Source organism: Dama dama, chromosome 1 (genome assembly GCF_033118175.1).
Source record: "Dama dama isolate Ldn47 chromosome 1, ASM3311817v1, whole genome shotgun sequence".
Lineage (NCBI taxonomy): Eukaryota > Metazoa > Chordata > Mammalia > Artiodactyla > Cervidae > Dama > Dama dama.
The window spans coordinates 7,759,711-7,769,461 of NC_083681.1; positions in this window are offsets into that span (position 1 = coordinate 7,759,711).

Here is a 9,751-nt window from a genome sequence, read left to right on the forward strand (position 1 = left end):
GAAAAGTTTACAGTTGGAAAGATTATTGTGTTGTTATTTTGTTTTCTAACCCTTAAATATTGTCAGTAAGTATAAATCAGCATCACATGTATACTGTTAATGTGAATTTTACATTTTCTGTATTGTATCAGTTTAAAATTCCATTTATATTAGAAAGAGCAAGTTTCATATATTAATGATCTCAAAATCAGTTAGCCTTATGAGAAAATTAAGACCATTATTGAAGCTGTATATCATCATCATTGTTGTTCGTGACATATGTGATCTTTTTAACTATCATTTCGTGATTTGGGGAGTTTTGTTGAGGACCGCTCTATCCCAGTACCCTTCTTCTTTTTGGTTATATGAGAACCTTAGCTCTGATGTTGTGGATTTAGTTAAAATATATATTAGAAAAAAGAGAATAAGGACTCATGGGAGAACTCTGGGTGTAACTGCACAACTCAAGGGTACCGTTTACACTGGTATAAATTACATTGCTAATTATCACAGTTCTCTGACCTTTGGCAGTGAAGTTTCTTGAAGACAGGGCAGCCTTTTTTCTAATTCACACAAAAGGTGTCTTTTTGGACTAGCAGCAGGGCTGTTTTTACATTCCTCTTAAACCATCCAATATCCCAGTGATATGAAAACCGTGTTCACATTTACAGTCAAGTCACAGCTTCAGGAATGTTAATTCCTAGTTTTATTATATGAGTGGAGAAAAGTAAATAGGTTGCTTTTCCATAATAAGGACATTTCCTCTTGGGATTTAAGATAAAAGTTGATTTTTGGTGGTGAATTTATTTAATGAGTGATTACAGTAGTGATTACTTAGGGAGAATAGCATTTTAAATAATTTTATGTTTTTTGCTTTTTGGTTAAAGGATTGAGAAAGAATGATTGCTGTTTTTATTTCTTCATGAAAGCACTGTGTACGACTTTGTGAAACACTGATATAATAATGGAAAACAATTTTTCCTTTAAATGTCTGATAAGGACAATTTTCCTGGAATATTGTGTCAAGTATTAGAATCACTGAATTATTGGAACTGAGCATAGTGACGATGAGTGTTATGGCATTATGAATGGTGTTTTAATATTAAATGTATTATAAGTTCAGTCAGTCCTTGAACAACATGGGTTTGAACTGTGTGGTTCTGCTTATAAGCAGATTTGTTTTCAGTAAATATGCAATCAACCCTCTATATCTGTGGATCCTGCATCCATGGATAACAGGACCTGTGGATATAGAGGACCAACTATGGGGCTTGAGCATCTGCAGATTTTGGTAAACTTGGGGGCCGCTGGAACCAGTATCCTTTAGGTCCCGAGGGATGACTGTAAAGCACTTAGATTTTTAGACATTTGAATCTTTATGGTGTGACTCTTCAGGGAACAGCTTTTGAATTTGAAGAATATTGCCCATTTTTATTTAATTCCAAAATATATAATTTAAATGAAATTTTATAAGTTGTCAATTTATGGCCTGAACAAAATTGTTTTGTCTTTATAAGGAACATTTAAAAATTAGATGCCCTTTAACGAAATATATGAGACAATTTACTTTGCTTCCTTATCCAAAGATTCCTTTAAGACTTTGAATCTGGAAGTTTAAATGAAACTTCCTTTATCCTGAAGTCAACAGCCCTCTTTTACTCAGGCTGTGCTTGGTTTACTCTCTTGCTCTTTCTAATTCTCTAACCTTCTTAGAGTCATAACTCACTTATTTTGGAAGCAAACAACTCTGCCTCATTCATCTCAGGATGTGGGCTTGTCCCTTCTGGTCATTTCTTTTTTAATTTGTATTTGAACATCATTTAATTTATTGGAACTAATGATCAAGAGGTTAAGTAGTATAAGTAAAGAGGATAGTACTAAGGAGCCAGCAGTATGAAAAATAAATCTGTTGGGGCTCTTCTTTTAACTAGTTAGCTTTCTAAGTGCCTTCCCAGGAATCCTGTTGTAAGACTTCCTTTAATGTGGAATAAAATTCACTGGTGCTTTATAATTAGAAACCACTTTCTTCTTATAGAATAACATACAGATGGAATACTACTGGAAGAAAGTAGAACCAGGTGTTGATTCTGAACTGTGAATGGATGGAGAGGTTGTCCCCCAACCCCTCGAAGCCAGTGATTTTTAAACAAGGCATAATATCTTTAGGAACGTGCCAGTTATTCAGGTAACTTACTTGAATAGGAGATAGAAAATGGTGTGTTTTGGGCTTTTCTGACTTTATTACAGTGTTATTTCTTACTGTCTTACAGCGTCTTCTTTTTTGACTGCTTACAGTAAAATTCTTGACATAATCCATTTTTGGTTGTAATCGTATTTTTATGTGTAGTGTACAGGATTTATTGACTTGAATTTTACTTTGAAGTACTCCAGTGTTTCTTAAAGGGCTCCCTGGTGGCTCAGTGGTAAAGGATCCACGTGCCAAGTAGGAGATGTGTGTTTGATCCCTGGGACAAGAAGGTCCCTTGGAGAAGTAGATGGCAACCCACTCCAGTATTCTTGCCTGGAGAATCCCATGGACAGAGGAGCCTGGTGGGCTATAGTCCATGGGGTTGCGAAGAGTCAAACACAACTTAGCGACCAACTACACACAAGTATTTCTTAAACTGGAATTTGAGGGCCTTCTATGGGAATGTTAGATTGACCCTGAAGAGTACTTCTCTTAAATTCAAATGCCTTTTTCATCTAGTGAACCAAAAATTTATCTTTAGTGATATTAATACCATCACGTTGTGCAGGGAGGTGAGTAGGATAGTAGAATTTTAAAGCATATTAGTTAATATAGAGTATTAGCAATGAAACATTTTACTTTGAACTAACAATTTCTTTGTCAAAACATGTCCTTTCTCCTTAATTGATGATGTGAAGTTATGAAAGCATTTATTGAAATATATTACATATTCAGCTTGATAAACAAGAATACTGATTTTTTTTTTAAACTGCTTTTCTTGAAGGGTACTTAAAACTGTTGGTGATCATTCCTAATTCAATAAAGTTTTGTTTGGGCTCTCAAGGCTCTTATAGCCTAAAGTTTTGTAGCACATCTCATGTGCTTACTAAATGTCTAAAGCATCAGTAAGTTGAGGACACTTTAATTTACGTAATTTAGATGCATTTCTCTGTTAAACTAGGAGAAAAGGCAAAGCCATCTCTTAATCGTACTTCTATAGGATTCATAAAAAAGAATCCTCTTTCTTGAGATTGTATATTTCTTGAGTGATACTGGGAATCATTACATAGAAACATTTCAAGGTAGGGTTTATTTACTCTTCAGGAGAAAAGAGAAATAACACCACAATATCTTTGATTTTGTTAGGAAAGGCTAGTCTGGATTATTAAATATTCTAGATCATATAATTTTTTAAAGAATATAGTTTTATAAATATTTGTTAACAACCAGACAAGTTGCTTAAGATCTGGTCTTTTTTGTTGATAAACCTAGTTACCTATAAGTAGTACTGTGGAAGCCCAAAAAACAGTCTGACTTTTATGGTCAAATTTATATAGATTACAGATTATGAAAAGATAAATTCCTGCCCCAAACCTCAGGTGAATTATTTCTAATTCACTGTTTAATTGTAGAGGCTTTTCTAGTGAACTTTAACTTCACTGAAGCAAATCTTTAGCTCTTTTAAAGCACAATTTATTTACTTTTTCTCAAATACCAGTCTTAATAAAAAATAAATTGGCTCTGTCTACCTTACAGTCTTTTGTATCCTGTACAGATTGTGCCTCCTTTACTCCTAGACCAGTTGTTCATTTGATCGTTTTCTTCTTATTTTGTGTGCTTCGACTGTAATTTATTAAACCTTTTATAATATGGCTTATTTTTGCATGGGCTCTGGTTTATCATGTGTTAAATATCTTTAAAATACATCCAGTAAAAGGATTAGACTTTAACGTGAGTATGAATCCTTACCTTAGAGTGCCAGTTTTTTTCGGAGCTTTGTTGTATTTTATGGATCTGTGGTCCACAAATGTAAAACATAAATTAAAAATTTCTTAGTTTTTCCCCCAAATTATATCATGTTGAAGAAGTTTTATCATTTGCAATATTGTTTTTCTCAGCTTTAGAGTAATAAGGAAAACTAGCATACATGATGGATTATTTTAAGTATGAAGTAAAATTGTGGGTATTATGAAATATTCCAGTATGAGAAAATTATTTTTAAAAGCTAACAAAAATAAGCAAAATGGATACATATAAAAGCAGCTTTACCCAAATCGCTGTGTGTGTGTAAGTAAATTGTGTATCACCCATAATTTGTTTTTTCATGTAGAAAATAGCTTGTGGATAAAAGCCTTCACATATTTTGGTGAAAAGAGAATTTCCTTCCATGTGACTGCTGTCAGTTGCGTTTGAAGAGGAAATGTGCATGTGAAAGAGGAAAGATAAATTATTTCAATAACTTGTTGTTAGAGACTTAGTATTATTAACTTACCCAACTTGGCAAAATTATTTTTTATGAATATTAGATTAAGTGCAATTAGTTTACCTTCAGTTCTTTCTTTGTATTATTCTATCATACATATCAGGTGACTTATAGCGAGTTTATGCACTTTTGCTTTTATCCACAAATGCAGAAACCTTACCTGTTTTTGGATTTATATCATTCCTTGAAACTACTATGAATATTGAGAGAGTTTATAGAAGTAACATCAGAGAAGCCTGATTTGATTTCCTCTTTGCCACATCCTTGTTATGTCAGTTTTAAACAAGTCACTTCACTTCTGTCATCTTCAGTTTTGTTGTCTGTAAAATAATATACTTACCAGTACTGTTAGGAACTTCAAAACAGTGCCCTATCCACAGCACTAAGTAAATGTTGAGTGAATACACCTAGATAATTAAATAGAAAGCAATTTGTTGTTCAGTCGCTTAGTCATGTTTGACTCTTTCCCCATAGACTGCAGCACGTCAGGCCTCACCCAAACTCATGTCCCTTGAGTCAGTGATGCCGTTCAGCCATCTCATCTTCTGTCGTCCCCTTCTCCTCCTGCCTTCAGTCTTGCCCAGCATCAGGGTCTTTTCCAATGAGTCAGTTCTTTTCATCAGGTGGCCAAAGTATTGGAGCTTCAGCTTCAGCATCAGTCCTTCCAATGAATATTCGGGATTGATTTCCTTTAGGATTGCCTGGTTTGAAGCATCAATTCCTTGGTGCTCAGCTTGCTTTATGGTCCAACTCTTAACATCCATACATGACTACTGGAAAAACCGTAGCTTTGACTAGATGGACCTTTGTTGACAATGTCTCTGCTCTTTAATACACTATATAGGTTTGTCATAGCTTTTCTTCCAAGGAACAAGCATCTTTTATTTTCATGGCTGCAGTGACCATCTGCAGTGATTTTGAGTCCAAGAAAATAAAGTCTGTCACTGTTTCCATTGTTTCTCCCATCTATTTGCCATGAAGTGATGGAACTGGATACCATGATCTTCGTGTTTTGAATGTTGAGTTTTGAGTCAGCGTTTTCACTTTCACCTTCATCAAGAGGCTCTTTAGTTCCTCTTTGTTTTCTGCCATAGCAGTGGTATCATCTGCATATATGAGGTTATTAATATTTCTCCTGGCAATCTTGATTCCACCTTGTGCTTCATCCAGCCCGGCATTTCGCATGATGTACTCTGCATAATTTAAATAAGCAGGGTGACAGTATACAGTCTTGACATACTCCTTTCCTGATTTTGAGCCATTCGGTTGTTCAATTAACTAGTTAGTTGTTTTTTCTTAACAAGTTTTCCCATCCTGTGTAAACCGGAATAGCTGAAATTTTTGTTTTATTTTACCACTAATCAGACTTACTCACATTCCTCTTGAACTAAAGATTGGGTTGGCCGTAAAGGTCATTCAGGTTTTTCCATATAGGAAGAAAAGCTCGAATGAAGTTTTTGGCCAACCCAGTGTTTCAGAAAATCTCAAGCATCTAGTATGTTTTAGGCCTGGATACAGCAGGACACAGAATAGACAATTTATTTCTGAGCCTTTTGGGATTTGGCTTTTAATTGATAAAATATGTGGTTTATCATATGGTCGCATGTTATTAAGGGAAAATAAGTCGAGGAAAGGATCTGGAGAGTGTGATAATAGGGGTGCTATTTTAAATAGTGTATACACTGATGATGTACTGAGCAGAAATCTGAAGAAATAAATGATTAAGCCATATGTGTAATCAAGAGAAGAGTATTCCAGACAGGACTTTAAATTCTACTGTTCCGAGTTGGTAGTCTGCTCAGTGTTCGTAAGAAATGGCAAGGAAGTTGTTGGAACAGTAGTGAGGAAGACGGGCTGTTAGCCGGATTCGAAATGAGGTTAGAGAGACTGGGAGTAGAGTGCCTGATTATAGTTCATCATTGAAGGGCATTGTAGACCGTCCTACAGACTTAGCCTTTGAAATGGGAAACAGTGCTGATCAAAGCGAGGATGACAGTCTGTAGACTTAGAGTAATCTACATGAGAATTGGTGTAGTTTGAATTAGAATGAGGGCAGTGGAAATAAGTGGTCAGATTCTGAAAATTGATAATAAAGTCAGTGGTATTTGCTGATGGATTGAATGTGGGATATGAGAAAGAAGAATCCAGAATGACTCCAAGATTTTTGGCTTGAAGAATGCTAAGAAGGAAGCAGCCACATTTGATACTAAGGTGAGGAAGACTCAAGGGAGCAGGTTTGAGGGGGAAACCAAGAATTTGGTTTTGGATATGTTATGTTAGGTAGGCCTTTCAGACATCACTTCCCACGGGAAGTGTCAAGTAGGCAGCTGGGTACTTGAATCTGCAGTTAAAGGGAGAGAGCTGAGCTGGATATGTGTATGTGACTTATATAGCCTTAGTTTTAATTCAGGATGGATGAGATCTTTGTAAGGATAGCCAGGGAATAGGACTGAATTGAAGATAAGTGATTTGTGAAATTTTGAGCCAGCTTTTGTGATTTTTCAAGTAGAAATGTAATGTTACCGTTTTCTACTACACACGAAATCATTACTTTCTACAGTGTTACGGAAGCTCTGAGATTTAAGAAATAAGATTAATAATAGATAAGCACATGACAAATTTAAAAGGGGAATGCCATTTTATTCTTGTAATGAGGCTTTTTGTTTTGGGATAATGATACAGTTTTACATTTTAATATCTCTGAAATGCTAGTTCTTTTTTTCTGGTAGTTGGAACTTACTATTCTGATTCAGTTTGTGAGTTTTAGCACTAGAGGGCAGACTTGCCTCTAGACTATGAGGTGCTGTGAATGGATTTAGCCAAATGTCTTAACTATATTCAGTCCCAAATAATGGCTAGATTTATCTTGCAAGTGACCGGTGTCCTATCTACTATGTTTTTTCAGTTCCTGGGAAACCATAAAATTATGATTTTATCCTATGATTGATTTTAATATCCTAGATTTTAATCTAGAATCAGTAGTTGATATTAATATGTATTTGCACATGAAGTCTCAAGAAACTGTAGCTTACTACAGTTATATTAATATCTTATATAGAGCATCCACACATACATTAACATAAGAGAATTTGAAGCCAGTCAGAAGAAATACTGCTCATGAAAACATTTATTCAGGAAATGTATTGAGCTATTAACTTTGTGCTATCAATTGTGATAAAGACTTGGGACTAAAATAAAAATAAGTAAAATACAGTCCCTGCTTACATAAGCTTTGGTGTAGCATATTATAGCACTTAATACCTTGTGCTGTATTTATTTAAATATCTTCCTTCAATGATAGAAATCCTGACTCATTTATTTTTGGTACTTCCAAGTGCCCATCACAGTGCCTGGTACTTAAGTTAGTTCATAGTGTATGGATAAATTAATGAGAAGAGACAGAAAAAGAAAAACAGAGTCGGGGCTTTTGCAAAAATCTATTTCCTTTTCATAATTTTTCCCTTGCAGAAAAGCCCTCCTGTTAACAAAAATGGTTGTGGAGACTATTCCAGCACTCCTCCTGCTCCCACTCTCGCTGGTAGTCTTCATCTCCGCCCAGGGTCAAGAGCTGTGAATAGAAATATTAATAAGAAAGTGACATTCATAGAGAACGGAGGTCTAGCCTTTTATAGTCACTGAAGTGGAGAAGAAAGAAAAATGTGGGGATGGATGACTCCTATTTGGCTCTTGTCAGTCTGAGAAGTTTGAAGTGAAACAGTTTCCTGGAATGAGGGCGCTCTTCACCCAGTGTTTGCCCTCACATGATCCTGCTCCCTAGACCTTTTAGGGTTTCTGCTTCTACATGCTAGTTCCTCAGTTTTCTCATCAAGAACAGGATAATAGTCCTTCCCTCGTAAGATTATTTTGAGGATGAAATGAAATAATGCATGCAGTAACTATGAGTTACTCTGGTGTCTGGACAGCAGACCAGTTGGACTTGGTAGGATGGGTTTGTGTTCATGAAGTATCAGTTATTATATAGTAGAATTAAGTCATGGTGCTCAGACAGGAAAGAATCTGCCTGCAAAAGGAGACTGGGTTTGATCCCTGGGCCAGGAAGACACCCTGGGGAAGGGACTGGCTACCTACTCCAGTATTCTGGCCTGATTCCATGGACAGAGGAGACTATCGGCTACAGTCCACGGGGTCGCAAAGAGTTGAACGTGACTGAGCAACTAACACTTCTGCTTTTTTTTTCAGAATTAAGTAAATGGCAAAAGAAAGTTGATCTGCTAAGTCAGATATGTTTAGAAATGCAAATCTTTTAACAAATTAGTCTCTGGTGTCAGTGATATTCAGTGATTTATTTACTCCATTAATGTGAGGCATTATAGTGAAATTGTTCTTCAAAGGGATGTTAAATGTGACTAAATGAGATGATCAATTTAAAGTGTACTTGACACCAAGTAGTAAGCACTCAGCAACATTAGCTCCTGTAGCTGTCTTTAAAAGTGGACCAATTTGATCTTACAGGAAGGACTCCTTTTTTTTTTTTTTTTTTTGAGACAAATAGTTAAAAATTATAAAGCCAAAATACTATGTATTACTATTTGACTCTCTTAAACCATTGTTTAATTAAGTAGCAGGATTCTTTTCCAAAAGAACTTGTACTTAGAAGCACAATATTTAAAGCAGAGCAAACTGATGTGCTCTGGTTGAAGTAGGAAAAGTCCTCTCTCACCACCCCCACTGCCACTCTCACTGCTGAGAAGCCTCAAAGGAACCCCTAGGTCTTGCACTTGCGTATTTTGAAATCTACTGCATCTGCATTTGCATTTTGACCTGTCAAACATGAATAAAGTAATAGAATGAGAAGGCACAGACTCTAGAAATTTCTATCTAATTCACTGCATAAAAGTAAAAATGTAGCTGACATTGTTTTAGGATGGATTAAGATGAGATGTATTTCAGAGTCATTGGAAATGTTTATACTAGAATGATTAAGTGTATGACCATTCTGTTTTAGGATCATTATAGAGTTCATGGCTCCCCAGGTGGCGCTAGTGGTAAAGAACCTGCCTGTCAATGCAGGAGACTTAAAAGACACGGGTTCGAGCCCTGGGCTGGGAAGATCTCTTAGAGAAGGAAATGGCAACCCACTCCAGTATTCTTTCCTGGAGAATCCCATGGACAGAGGAGCCTGGCGGGCTATAGTCCATGGAGTTGCAAAGAGACACGACTGAGCAATTTAGCACATGCGTATCTAGAGTTGGTCTAAAAGGAAGTGATATGTATCAACTGCCAAGAGAGCTCTGGAATTGATATAAGCATGACTGTCTGGCTGAGGCTTCATTCACTATGGTCCCTTATTACTTATAAAA